The 14,080-nt window shown below is 39.3% G+C and overlaps 2 protein-coding genes, 1 non-coding gene and 1 pseudogene across 3 annotated transcripts in view; 2 read left to right on the forward strand and 2 right to left on the reverse strand.

The window, feature by feature from the left end:
* LOC133570632 (uncharacterized) overlaps positions 1 to 14,080 on the forward strand; it is a 296,050-nt gene that overhangs the window by 171,266 nt on the left and 110,704 nt on the right. The window lies entirely within an intron of this gene.
* Positions 1 to 14,080, reverse strand: part of LOC140680159 (uncharacterized) — a 108,746-nt gene that overhangs the window by 64,812 nt on the left and 29,854 nt on the right. The gene's annotated exons all lie outside the window — the stretch shown is intronic.
* On the reverse strand, positions 6,493 to 6,611 carry LOC133571136 (5S ribosomal RNA). The gene has a single exon (XR_009810294.1). It is a non-coding gene; the product is annotated as a 5S ribosomal RNA (ribosomal RNA).
* On the forward strand, positions 7,980 to 8,088 carry LOC133571210 (5S ribosomal RNA; annotated as a pseudogene).

Here is a 14,080-nt window from a genome sequence, read left to right on the forward strand (position 1 = left end):
TAAATTTAAGACAATTAATTAACTCAGCTACAAGACCTAATCCTAAATGCCCTCAAAAAGCTACACTCATTGACTTAATTCTAACAAATATGCCCTTTAAATGTGTTGCATCTAGTGTTTTCCCTAATGATGTGAGTGATCATTGTGTGATTGCAGTAGTGCGAGACACAAGGATTCCTAAAAGCAAGCCTCGTCTTCTTGAAAAACATAATATGAAATTATTTGAGACGCAAGCTTTTTTTACATGACTTGCATCTTTTTAATTGGGATAGAATTGCTCTTTTTGATCATGTTGAACTGGCTTGGAAATATTTTCACGGAAACTTCTTGAGTATAGTGAACAAACATGCCTCTTTTAGAAAATGTAGGGTTAAAGGACGTGACAATCAGTGGTTTACATCGGACCTGTCAGATGTATTGCATGAGCGTAATGCTGCTTGGGCCAGGGCACGCAAGTCAGGGTTAGAAGCAGATTGGTTGAATTTTAGACAATTAAGAAATCAATTTACCTCTCTCCTTCGGAAAGTCAAATCAGAATTGTATTTCTCCACAACAACTGAAAACATCAAACACCCAAAGAAGTTTTGGAAAATCATCAAATCTTTGTCCGCCTGATGTAATTCAGTCAATCTCCCACCTAGTATACTTGTTGATGGTGTCAGAGTAAGTGACAGAAGAGAAATGGGTAGTCATTATAATAATCATTTTATTACCTCTGGTTTTCTCTATAATTCTGACAACTCTACTGAAGTTCCGCTAACTCCGGAAAGAACCGTTGAAAATACCCAGGTTTTTAACTTTACGCTCTTTACCACAACAGAGGTCATGAGGGCTCTAAAACAGGGGTGCCCATTACGTCGATCGCGAGCTACCGGTCGATCTCGGAGGGTGTGTCAGTCGATCGCCAGCCAGGCATTAAAAAAATAGTCCTAAAAATGAGCGATAATAAATCTTCACTATGTTGTCACTTTCGTCACTTGATTGACATTCACGGCAGCCGAGGGTCTTCTGAGATGACGCTGGCTGCTGCCAGCACATTATTAAGAAAAAATTACCGACAGGAAGGCGAGAAACACTTTTTATTTCAACAGACTCTGGCGCCGTACCTGTCGTCAAAACTCCAAAGACCGACTGCACAGTTGCACAATAAAAGCGCTGCTTCATCCTGCCTGCGCTACCAAAATAAGAGTCTCAGAAAGCTGGCGTAAACAAGCTAGCAAGCTACGGAGTTTGACGCCAATGTATTTCTTGTAAAGTGTATACAAAGGAGTACGGAAGCTGGACAAATAAGATGCCAAAAACCAACCACTTTCATGTGGTATTGGACAGAAAGGAGGACTTTTTTTCTCCTCCATTTGAAAATGCGGACGTTATCAGCACCACTGTCTGATTCCAATCAATGCAAGTCATCAGAATCAGGTAATACACCAACTTATATTCTTGTCTTCATGAAAGAAAGGAATCTATATGTGTTAAACATGCTTGTATTATCATTAAACACCTTTAACTTGTTAACAATATTAACTATATGTGTTAAACATGCTTGTATTATCATTAAACACCTTTAACTTGTTAACAATATTAACTATATGTGTTAAACATGTTTGTATTATCTTTAAACACCTTTAACTTCTTAACAATATTAACTATATGTGATAAACATGCTTGCATTATCTTTAAACACCTTTAACTTGTTAACTATATTAACTATATGTATTAAACATTCTTGTATTATCATTAAACACCTTTAATGTATTAACAATATTAACTATATGTGTTAAACATGCTTGCATTATCATCAAACACCTTTCACTTGTTAACAAAAACATATCTTTCATAAATAAGTAAATATAAATGATATATATGAATGAGGTAGATCCCCACGACTTGATCAATTGAAAAGTAGCTCGCCTGCAGAAAAAGTGTGGGCACCCCTGCTCTAAAACAACTTAAACCTAGAAAGCCAGCTGGCTCAGATAAGTTGGAGCCGCTTTTCCTAAAGTTGGCAGGTGAAATTATAGCTGGACCACTGACTCACATTTTTAACCTTACTCTAATTTCAAATGAAATCCCCTTGGATTGGAAATCTGCCCTTGTAATCCCCCTATTAAAAGGAGGTGACCCTAGTAATCTAAATGATTACAGACCAATCTCTAAACTCTCTGTTCTGGGAAAAGTGCTTGAATCCCTTCTCAGTGAACACATAAAATACTTTTTGGACACCAACTTTATTCTGTTACCATTTCAGTCAGGTTTTGGCAGAAATAACAGTACTGTTACTGCTGCTATGAAGTTTATAAATGATGTAACTGAAGCTCTTGACAAGAAGCAGTGCTGTCTGTCCCTCTTTATTGACTTTTCAAAGGCATGTTATACTGTTGATCATGTCATTTTAATCAAACGTCTTTCAGCTATTGGTTTTTCTCAGCAAGCAGTTGGATGGTTTGCAAATGACCTCACAAGCAGAACTCAGGCTGTTCAGATAGAAGGTTCCTTCTCGGACGTAATGCAAGTGGAAAAGGGTGTCCCTCAAGGTTCTGTGTTGGGCCCATTATTAATTAATAATTAATAATCTTGGACAGAATATTCTGAACTCAACTTTCCATTCCCACGCTGATGATACTGTCATATACTGCACAGCACCCACTCCTGCTGAGGCCTTTAAATATCTACAACAAGCATTTGACAGAGTACAAGAACAACTTTGCTATCTTCAACTGCTTTTAAATGCAGAGAAAACAAAGTGTATGTTCTTTACCACATCAAAAACTGTAAGATCAGCACCGAGTGAGAACATTTGAACAAGAAATGGGCAACAAATTGTGTTAGTATCTGCTTTTAAATATTTAGGATTTTTAATTGATGACCACTTGAGTTTTAAGGAGCACATTCAGTATGTTGTAAAAAAAAATCTGAAACTTTTACTGGGATTTTATTATAGAAACAAGTCTTGCTTTTCTTTTACTGCGAAACAGAAATTGGTGGAAACAACCTTTTTACCTGTTATTGACTATGGAGATGTGTTGTACATGAATGCTACTGCTGGTTGGCTCCACAAGCTGGATAGTGTGTACCACGGGGCACTGAGATTCATCACCAACTTACTCACCATTGTGTGTTATACTCAATGGTTAACTTACTCACCATTGTGTGTTATACTCAATGGTTAACTGAACATCTTTATGTGCTCGACGCCTCAATCATTGGTATGTGTTCATCTACAAAACTATTCTGGGTATCACCCCATCGTATCTGTCTTGTCTTTTAACAAAGAAAGAAACAAGGAAGTCACAATCTTCATTCAATGAATGATCGCAATTTGTCGTCCCCAAAGTAAGAACTGAACTGGGCAAGAAAGCATTTAGGTTTTCGGCAGCGAAGGCTTGGAATAACCTACAATCCAATATTCAACTTCAAACCCTTGTTACATTGAATGAGTTTAAAGCTTCTGTGAAAGGATTGCAGTCTACCTTGTCTGTATGCACATGTGTTATGTCAGCAAGTTTTAATGTTGTACATTTGATGTTTTATGTGTTGTTTAATTTTTAATGTAACCTTGCTGCTGCCCTCTTGGCCAGGTCTCCCTTGGAAAAGAGACCTTTGATCTCTATGGGATTTTTACCTGGCTAAATAAAGAAGAAAAAACACAAACCAAAAAAAAACAGCTGTTTATTTGAAGTCTTAAAGAAGTCAACTATGTGTGCAGTGCAAGGTGAAATGCAGTTATGTCATCTTCTTGTCAATAACACACACATCACACTTTTGCGTGTTGTTGCTTCCTTATTTGTCATTATTCAAAGCTGATTTTAATGTGTAGCAGCGGCAGCTGAACTCAATGTGACAACGTGTCATAGTTACGTCAGTCAGCTGGAATTAAAAATACAAATAGTTGTGTCGTTAGTCCAGAATCTTCATGGACGACATAATTAGGAACCAGTACGAAAAAAAAATGGTACTTGGTATACATCTCTTATCTTTAAACCTTTGAAATATGCTGACATATGTGCTGCTAAAGGTAAATAAACAGTAGCCATATTGAATGTTTGCCTTCATTTGACCACGTGAGGTAAGGAGGACGGCCTCTAGGTCACATGGTTACACCCCAGCAATTACACTGTTGATGATTGATGAGCATTCATTTTTAAATGGTGGTGTAAAAAAGCAAGTATATCTCCATCTTTAGTCATAAATGTGGCCCCCGGATGAACATGTGTCACAAACATTGTATTAGATGATATGTGGATGTTGTGCTTACTTGGACTGTGATGAAGCTGTGAGGACTCAGGTGCTTTGTCTTCATGCTCTTCAGTCTTCACAGAGACAACAGTCAGTGGAAACTTGCTGACATCATCCTCCTCCTGCCCTACAACACACTCTCCCTCCTCTTCCTCTTTCATGTGTGAGGGCTGTGGATCCTCTGAAGTGAAACTGTCCCCCTGCAGATGAGGGAGACATTCTTCTTGGTGTCCAATCAGCTGATGGATGTCTACAGGACACAAACAAATCACATTTTAACTCCTACATGCTAAATATTAAATCGTACATGAAATATAGGGCTGTGGCTATTGAAAATGTCATTAATCAAGTGTTCTACTGGAAATGTTTTCTATTAATCGAGTAACTGGATAAAACTTAGTGTTGCTTGGTTAAAGACAAATTTAAGCGACTTTAAGACATTTCACTTAATAATGAACGGCCAATTGGTTTGAGATGGTATGAGATCAAGATGTCATCTTTAGATCAGGCTTTGTTTTTTCCACAATCACTGCCACTTTAAAAAGTTAAAGTACCAATGATTGTCACACACACACTAGGTGTGGCCGGATTGTTCTCTGCATTTGACCCATTAACCTTGATCACCCACTGGGAGGTGAGGGGAGCAGTGAGCAGCAGCGGTGGCCGCGCCCGGGAATCAGTTTTACGGTGATTTAACCCCCAATTCCAACTCTTGATGCTGAGTGCCAAGCAGGGAGGTAATGGGTCCCATTTTTATAGTCTTTGGTATGACACAACCTACCCATCTCAGGACGGACACTCTAACCACTAGGCCACTGAGTAGGTGGATGTAGCAGGTGTTGTAGTAGGTTAATGGCTGCACCAATATGAAGGAAATAACAGGTCAGTATAGCTTTTACACACATAAATAACTTGTCAAACCTGCCAGCTAGCAGGCAAGGTTTACAGCGTCAGTTACCATGGTAACTGACTCTGACTTTGTCTTACCTCTCTTATTTACATACTCAGGAGTTTGCACTTAACCTGCTCTCTGGAATATTCCCCCGGTGACTGTGTGAGTTTTGTGTAAACATGTTGATACACTTTGTTACAAACTGAGAGGAACATCAACCTCTCATAAATATTGTGTGTCTGAACATCCTCACATGACAATTCATCTTCCTATAGACAATCTATTGAAGAAAAGTGTTAATAATAAATATAAAGTTAGTAAAGATGTGAGAGTAAGAAGTAAACAAACCTGTTGTGTGTAACACAACTTGATGTTTTTCATGTTGTCGCTCCTTCTCCTCTTTTGTTGGACAAAGTTCCTCCTCGTACTCTGCTATGGTTCTTTCGCACATTTTCACACAATCACAACACTTTACACTCACACTTGATCTCTGCTTAGCGATGTGCTTTCATCTCTCTTTGTTAGCAGCTAACAAGCTAAGCTAACTAGCAAGCTAAGCTAGCTGGAGAAGCATCAAAGTGCGCTCAGACTAATATACAAACAGTTATTATGACTCTATTTAATAGAGTGTAATAAAGGACATATATGTGTACATGGACGCACAGATTAAGAACACTGAACTGTGACGACTGCAATAACGTCTTCACCGTCAGACGCCATCTTGCTTTATCCTCGCCCTGTTTGCTTCGCGCGCAGTCTTGTCAGATCTCGCGAGAGAAACAAGTAACCGGCTCTTTTCCAGATCTCGCGAGAGAAACAAGTAAAAAACCAGCTCTTTTCTAGATCTCGCGAGAGAAGGAAGTAACCAGCTCTTTTCCAGATCTCGCGAGAGAAACAAGTAACCAGCTCTTTCCCCCCCACCCCCGGTACAACTATTTCAACATTCTGAAAATAAAAATAAACTTTTACATTTTCAAAACAAAGACATACAACTTATTTTGGTAAATAAACAGTAGCTTATATGACCCCTTTAAATGATAAGTTGGCTGATCAGAGCGAGACGAGTCGTGGCTCCTCAGCTTCATGCAGGACGGAGTGGTAGGAGGCGTGGGCGAGGTTGACTGACTGCAAAAGACCACACCATTATTTTTAAATCAATCTAAATATTGCTCTAGTTGGTATTTGTGTTTGAAATCCTGTTGTAAAGGTTTGTACCTTCAACTGTAGTTGTAAATATTAAGTGGAATTGTATTATAATAACCGAATATATTCCCTCATTTTGGAATAGTTGCAATTAAAGCAATACATGAATCACAACAGCTGTAGTCTCAGCACTTTGTAGCGCCCTCTGGCGTGAGTGTAAAAGCTTACAGCACCTGGTATTCCCAGGCGGTCTCCCATCCAAGTACTAACCAGGCCCGACCCTGCTTAGCTTCCGAGATCGGACGAGATCGGGCGTGTTCAGGGTAGTATGGCCGTAAGCCGAAAGACGAGGTAAAACCAACCTTTTTAAATGGAACTCTTACAGACGGGATGGGAGACAATTGTTATTTATCTTAGAGCCTGGCGCGCATGCGTACACTAATGTGCTTTTTCTGTCTGTGTGATTGTCTTCCTTTGCTACGGCGGTCAAGTTGCTTTCACGGTGGATATTTGCCTCCGGAGCTCCAGCGGAAGCTCCCCCTCACTGTGCCCACACTGCTCTCTCATGCTGCGGGGAGATTGCAGGAGAGGTGCCGCTCTCAACACTACTTTATGCTTAGGGACCGTCAATAAATTACTATTGTCTTCGAAGATGTATATCTGCTACATCAAAACACTGATTCATCTAAAAGGAGGTCAAATAAATAGTCCGACATTTTTAATATCGTTCTTGATTTTATAATTTAAATATGTTTTTAATGTAAACAATAATTATTTGTTTTAAAAGTCTCCATGTCATCATGCAACTTAGTAACCAAATTCCACTTTATATTAGTCATGCTAACATTTTATTTTAAAATAGGATCAAAAACATTTTGATATTAAAAATAAATGTTTCTTTTTAATAGATTCCTGGTCATATGACCTAAAATTCCAAATTCACTTGATATTTGAAGTGTTTTCTCTAATGTGTTTCACACCTTTTTGTTTTAAAATGTAAGTTTAATTGGATTTTATATAAATTTGTAATATTGAAAACCATGGTTTCATTTTTAGCTCCCGCAACAACTACGACTATCCAACATAAAACCAACTTGACTCTCATTTGGAGCTAATAAAAATGTTGATAATTATCTGTATAAGACACATCATGCACATGATCTTTATTAAAACACTCTTTTTTTAAATAAAACCCTATTTCAGAATAAAAGGTTGTGCGTTACACAAAAAGGTTAGCACGACTAATAAGTGGAATTAGGTTACTAAATTGTATGACATTGAGACTATTGGGAAAATATCCTTATTTTTTATATTAAACATGGATATATATGTTAGAATTATGAAATAATGGGTATGCACAATAAGGAGGTATGACTAATTATTTACCTTCTTTTAGATGAATCAGTGTTTTGATGTAGCAGATATACATTTTTCAAGACAATAGTGATTTATTGACGGTCCCTAAGCATAAAGTAGTGTTGAGAGCTGTGATGAGGTGGCATCTGAATGCAGCTGGGATAGGCTCCAGCACCCCCTGCCACCCCAAAAGAGACAAGCGGTAGACAATGGATGGAGAGCTGCACCTCACACAGCCAGAAAAAGCACATTAGTGTACGCATGCGCGCCAGCCTCTAAGATAAATAAGAATTGTCTCCCATCCCGTCTGTAAGAGTTACATTTAAAAAGGTTGTTTTCACCTCGCCTTTGGGCTTACGGCCATACTACCCTGAACACGCCCGATCTCGGAAGCTAAGCAGGGTCGGGCCTGGTTAGTACTTGGATGGGAGACCGCCTGGGAATACCAGGTGCTGTAAGCTTTTACACTCACGCCAGAGGGCGCTGTTTCTCACTTCTTGCAAAAATAAAAAACAATGGTTTTTATTTCACTTTCAGTTTTACAAAAACACATGTCATTTTATAAATTCACCAGTCACGGATAGTCCGTCAATATGTTCAACACCAGTTTGGCTGTTACTGCAATATAACAATATAACAATGTATCGTAATTAATACACAATATGAGAATGTGTGCTGTATAAATGAATGAATGAATTACTTAATTTAATTAGAACACAACAGGAGCAGTAAATATGCAGGGATTACCTAAACTGATGTGTTGTGTTAATTTAGCAATATTAAAGGTGTCATATGTAGAATTTGCATGTCAAGTGATCATTAAATGGCCCTGATATGTCAAAAGGCGTTAATAAATCATGTTCTTTTCCAATACCTCTATAACTGATAACAGTAGTTCAGCTGGGATATGCTCACTTCATAATTAGATTTACAGCCCCGGAATCTTGTTATTGTTTTCATTTCCATGTCCCGCCCTCTACCGTTTGACCAATTAGAAAGTCTGTGAGTGTGTCACATCCAGGTTGCCAGTTACACACCGTCATCTTCGTCTGGCTACTGCCACTGGTAAAGTTACTAAACATGTCAGACCTTAGTCAATCTAAAAGGCCTCGTTACCATTTTCAACTTATTCATGACAAAGCCAGGAACAAAATGAGGATTTGTATCAGGGATGCCTTTGAAAGATGGAGACAATTGAAGGCGGAGAAGATTTTTTTTTATCAGACACCAAACTTGCTAATTTCCTTCTTGAAAGGTAAGTCAGGTATTTACCTTTTCTTATTACTTGTAATAAATGGAAATGGACATTTGGTATGTAAACTATATTGTCCAATACAGTCTATGATCTTGTCTAACAAAGCTAGTATGTTCCTGCAACCAATTCTTAGTGGGATGGTGCTCAGCTCCTAGTGTAATGCTTAGCATGCTAGCCCGGTCAATGACACATCCACATATAAGCTAACGGGAGAAATATATGCCTGTTATCCTGTATGTCCATGTGTATTTGAACTGACAAGGTAAAATATATTTTCCATAAATAAAAGCAATGTGGATATGTGTAGTGTCTGTGCCTATTTCCTTCTCAACATGCTGAAAGGCTGAGGAAATGTGTTCCAACATTAGCACGGCTGTCGTCATGGCAATGTGAAAGGTATGGAGACAGACACATCACATGATCAAATAATTCCTCATTGGTGTAGCCTATAGACACACCTTAGTAAATGTCTCTTTAGTTTTGGGCGTACATTAGACTGCTAAGCATGCTCTGCTTATTTTCACCAGTAGAACCTTTGCTAGTGTTGGTTGTAGTTTGTTCTAGTCTTGGTTTTCTGATAGTACTGACAACAACCATATGGTTGTGATATTGTACGCAGGCATGATTGCACTTCTTCCTGAAAATAGCCTAATTCTGTGTAAAAATGTGTTGGTTAGAGATTTGTTATTGACAAAATGCTTGTCTATTCAGCATTTATGGTCCCAGCACCTCAACCCTTAGAAAGAGGCAGTGGAAGTTGGAAGTTCCTTGGAGTGGCCCAGTCCATGGAGCTGGATTCGGCTGCGTATCTGGCAACCTCAGTCAGGGAGAGAGGAGGGGGACTACAGAATGTTGACTGTGATTGCAGTACCATTTCTGGCCAAATTATTACATATGGCACCTTTAAAAAAAAGCATGCATGTCAACTTTATGTTAGTAGTTGGGGTGCATGATAAATATTGTACAGATAATTATCAATGTATATATATTTTTTTATTAGCTCCAATTGAGAATTAATTGGGTTTTATGTTGGACATTCGTAGTTGTAGCGGGAGGTTGAAAAGTAACCATGGTTATCAATATCAAAAATGTATTATAAAATCCATCCATTCATCCATTTTCTACTGCTTGTCCCTCCAATTAAACTTACATTTTAAAACAAAAAAGCATGAATGACACTAGAGAAAAGCACTTAAAATATTAAGTGAATTTGGTATTTTAAGTGACTTAGGAATCTTTTAAAAAGAAACCAAGATTTTTAATATGCAAATGTTTTTTTTCAATAAAATCCTATTTAAAAAAAAAAAGGGTGTATATTATATAAAACTGGATATCCATCCATCCATTTTCTACCGCTTATTCCCTTCGGGGTCGCGGGGGCGCTGGAGCCTATCTCAGCTACAATCGGGCGGAAGGCGGGGTACACCCTGGGCAAGTCACCACCTCATCACAGGGCCAACACAGATAGACAGACAACATTCACACTCACTGGATATGAATGATAAAAGTAGGAGGTAATGGGCGTGCACGTTATTAAGGAGGTAGGACTAATTATTTGACCTCCTTTCAGATGAATCAGTGTTTTGATGTAGCAGATATACATTTTTCAAGACAATAGTAATTTATTGACGGTCCCTAAGCATAAAGTAGTGTTGAGAGCGGCACCTCTCCTGCAATCTCCCCGCAGCATGAGAGAGCAGTGTGGGCACAGTGAGGGGGAGCTTCCGCTGGAGCTCCGGAGGCAAATATCTACCGTGAAAGCAACTTGACCGCCGTAGCAAAGGAAGACAATCACACAAAGGAAAACACAAATAAGCCACGTGAGCTCTGGAAAATTCTCAACAACCAGCTTCCTGGTTGCAGCCAGAAACTTAAAACCAGACTCACCAACATCAGCATCAAGGAGGGTGACTCCCTCATTACAGACAGAATGGAGGTAGTAAGCAGACTTAACACCTTTTTCACCAGCATAGCCACAACTCTTGTCAACAAGCTGTCCCACCACTCTGGTCGCTTTGGTGTAGAACACATTAAAGCCTTCTACAGAAAGCTAGGAGTATCCAACAATGATTTCAAATTAGAAATGGTCACAGCTGATGAGGTGTTTAAAAAATTGAGCGCGCTCCACCCAAACAAGGCCACCAGCCTTGACAAAATCCCCTCCAGATTCCTCAGGGACTCTGCCTCCATCATTGCCCCTATCATCACACACATAATAAACCTCTCAATTTCACAAGGCCAAGTACCAAAAGATTTTAAGATAGCAAGAGTAACTCCCCTCTTTAAAAAAGGAAGCAAATTGGAACCTGGCAACTACCGACCTGTTTCTATTCTCAGTTCCATTTCGAAAGTAATGGAAAAAATAGTTTATGAACAGGTCGATAGTTACCTTGCCACTAATAAACTCATGTACAAATTCCAATCCGGCTTCAGAACTAACCACTCCACTGACACATGCCTTCTCTATCTGACTTCAGAACTAACCATTCCACTGACACATGCCTTCTCTATCTGACTTCAGAACTAACCACACCACTGACACATGCCTTCTTTATCTGACTTCAGAACTAACCACTCCACTGACACATGCCTTCTCTATCTGACTGACCACATCAAACATGAGGTGGACGTGGGCAAATACTGCGGCATGGTCATGCTGGACCTTCAGAAGGCCTTTGACACCATTGACCACGCTATACTGTTGGATAAGCTCAGAGCAATCGGATTTGATAAAACCTCATCGAGCTGGATGCAATCTTACTTGGAGGGGAGGGAACAGGTGGTTGAGTTGAACGGCACCGTGCCCCCCCCTCCCAGTAAGCTGTGGAGTCCCCCAAGGCAGTATATTAGGGCCTTTACTGTTCCTAATATACATAAACGACATGTCATCAGCATGCGACTGTGCATTGTTTTTGTTTGCGGATGACTCGGCCCTGCTGGTATCCGGCAAGGACAAGTCACAGGTGGAGAAAATCCTCAGTGCTGAACTCTGTAGAACTTGCACCTGGCTCGCTGACAACAAGCTATCCATACACTTGGGTAAAACAGAATCCATCCTGTTTGGGTCCCACATCAACCTTAAGAAAGTCAGTGACTTCACTATGAAAGTGGGTGACATTGTTATCACCAGGAAAGATGAGGTCACCTACCTAGGTTCCATTCTAGAGGCTAATCTTTCCTGTGATAAAATGGCAACCAAGGTAATCAAAAAGGTCAACCAACGAACGAGATTTCTCTGTAGAATCTCCTCTCTGGTCAACAAAAGCACCATGAAGATTCTGGAGGGAACTCTCGTTCAACCCTTTTTCCATTACGCATGCACCTCCTGGTACCCTAGCACCTCCAAAACCCTCAAATCTAGACTCCAAACATCCCAGAACAAGATAGTCAGATTACTTCTAGACCTCCACTCCAGATCACACCTCACTCCTACCCACTTCTCCAAAGTGGGCTGGCTCAGGGTGGAGGACAGAGTAAAACAACTTGCACTGAGCCTAGTCTATAAAATCCGCTACACCTCCCTGATACCGAAGTACATGTCAAACTACTTCCTTAACGTAAATGACCGCCATAACCACAACACCAGGGGGAGCTCCACTAACCCCGTTAAACCCAGATTCCGATCTAACAAAGGTCTTAACTCATTCTCCTTCTATGCCACATCAATGTGGAATGCACTCCCAACAGGTGTAAAAGAAAGTGTATCTCTATCCTCCTTCAAAACCGCAATAAAACAACTTCAACCCTTGACTAACACCCTCCCTTCCTCATCATACCTCTTCGGATTGTAAATAATCAAATGTAGTCACTTATTCTTATAATTTCTGATCTCTCTCTCTGTGTCCAATACTTGCTGTACATATGTACCAAGTCAGACCTACACTGTTCCAATGTCAATTTCTCTGAAGTGTTGATACCAACCAAACGTAACCCCCCCCCCCCCCCCCCATATCCCACACCCCGGATTGTAAATAATTACATGTATATACTGTGATGATTATCTTGTGTGATGACTGTATTATGAAAATAGTATATATCTGTATCATAAATCGATTTAAGTGGACCCCGACTGAAACAAGTTGAAAAACGTATTGGGGTGTTACCATTTAGCGGTCAATTGTACGGAATATGTACTTCACTGTGCAATCTACTAATAAAAGTTTCAATCAAGCAACATGCATCTGCTAGCTCATGATCGCCCCCACTTCTCAGTGTGGCGAGTTGGAGTACTACAAGAAGCACTCTAATACAGTGCTTACATCTGTATTATTAGTCTTATTATCAAAGAATAATGAGGTCACACTTATATTAAAACATTAATGCTAAGGTTTCGTCCAGTATTGGGCCGGTGATGATGATGATGATGATGATGATGAAGATGTATCTGTGCAAGTGAACAATTGGATCCACAAGGGACAACAACCCTTTCCACAGACTACACACACACATCAGAAACATAAATGTTAGAAGCCTACAACAATATATGTGAAGAAGACTTTAGGATTAAAAGTGAAGATGTGAGGTGAAATAAGTACAAATGCAGCAATAAAAACAAGCAACTCCACTCACGATGGCTCTAAAGTTCAGTGATGTGTTGCTAACTTCAGCATTTTTCTTCTTTGTTGATGTTTTGCAGTAGTTAACATCCATGATGTAACAATGCTGCTAATCTACCAGAGTCCACATTTTGTTAACCATTTTATTCATTCATACTCTTAATTGGATAATAACATCAATAAATTGCAATGGAAAAAATGTGTGGAAAAAAAACAATGAAAATAATAAGATGTCCTCTCTTCACAGATGAGATAATAGAATAAAATAGTATCTACATATATAATATTCAATACATGCACACAACTTAAAAAGTAACTACAGGACAACATATAAGACTAGTAGATGAGAAGCACTACATACAACATCAAATATACATTCTTATTAAACATGCTGTGTTTTTAAACTACATTTAGCACAATCACTGTTTAAGTGTTTTTAAATCCCTGCAGCTTCCATGACTGTTACACACTTGTGTCTACTGACCTAATACTTATACCTGAACATCTTATCACACACAGTGCAACTAAACGGTTTCTCTCCAGTGTGTGTTCTCATGTGTGTGGTCATGATTTCCTTGCTGGAGAAACTCTTTTTACAAACAGAGCAAGTAAAAGGTTTCTCACCTATGTGTGTTCTCATGT

The sequence above is a fragment of the Nerophis lumbriciformis genome, linkage group LG28, assembly GCF_033978685.3.
Source record: "Nerophis lumbriciformis linkage group LG28, RoL_Nlum_v2.1, whole genome shotgun sequence".
Classification (NCBI taxonomy): Eukaryota; Metazoa; Chordata; class Actinopteri; order Syngnathiformes; family Syngnathidae; genus Nerophis; species Nerophis lumbriciformis.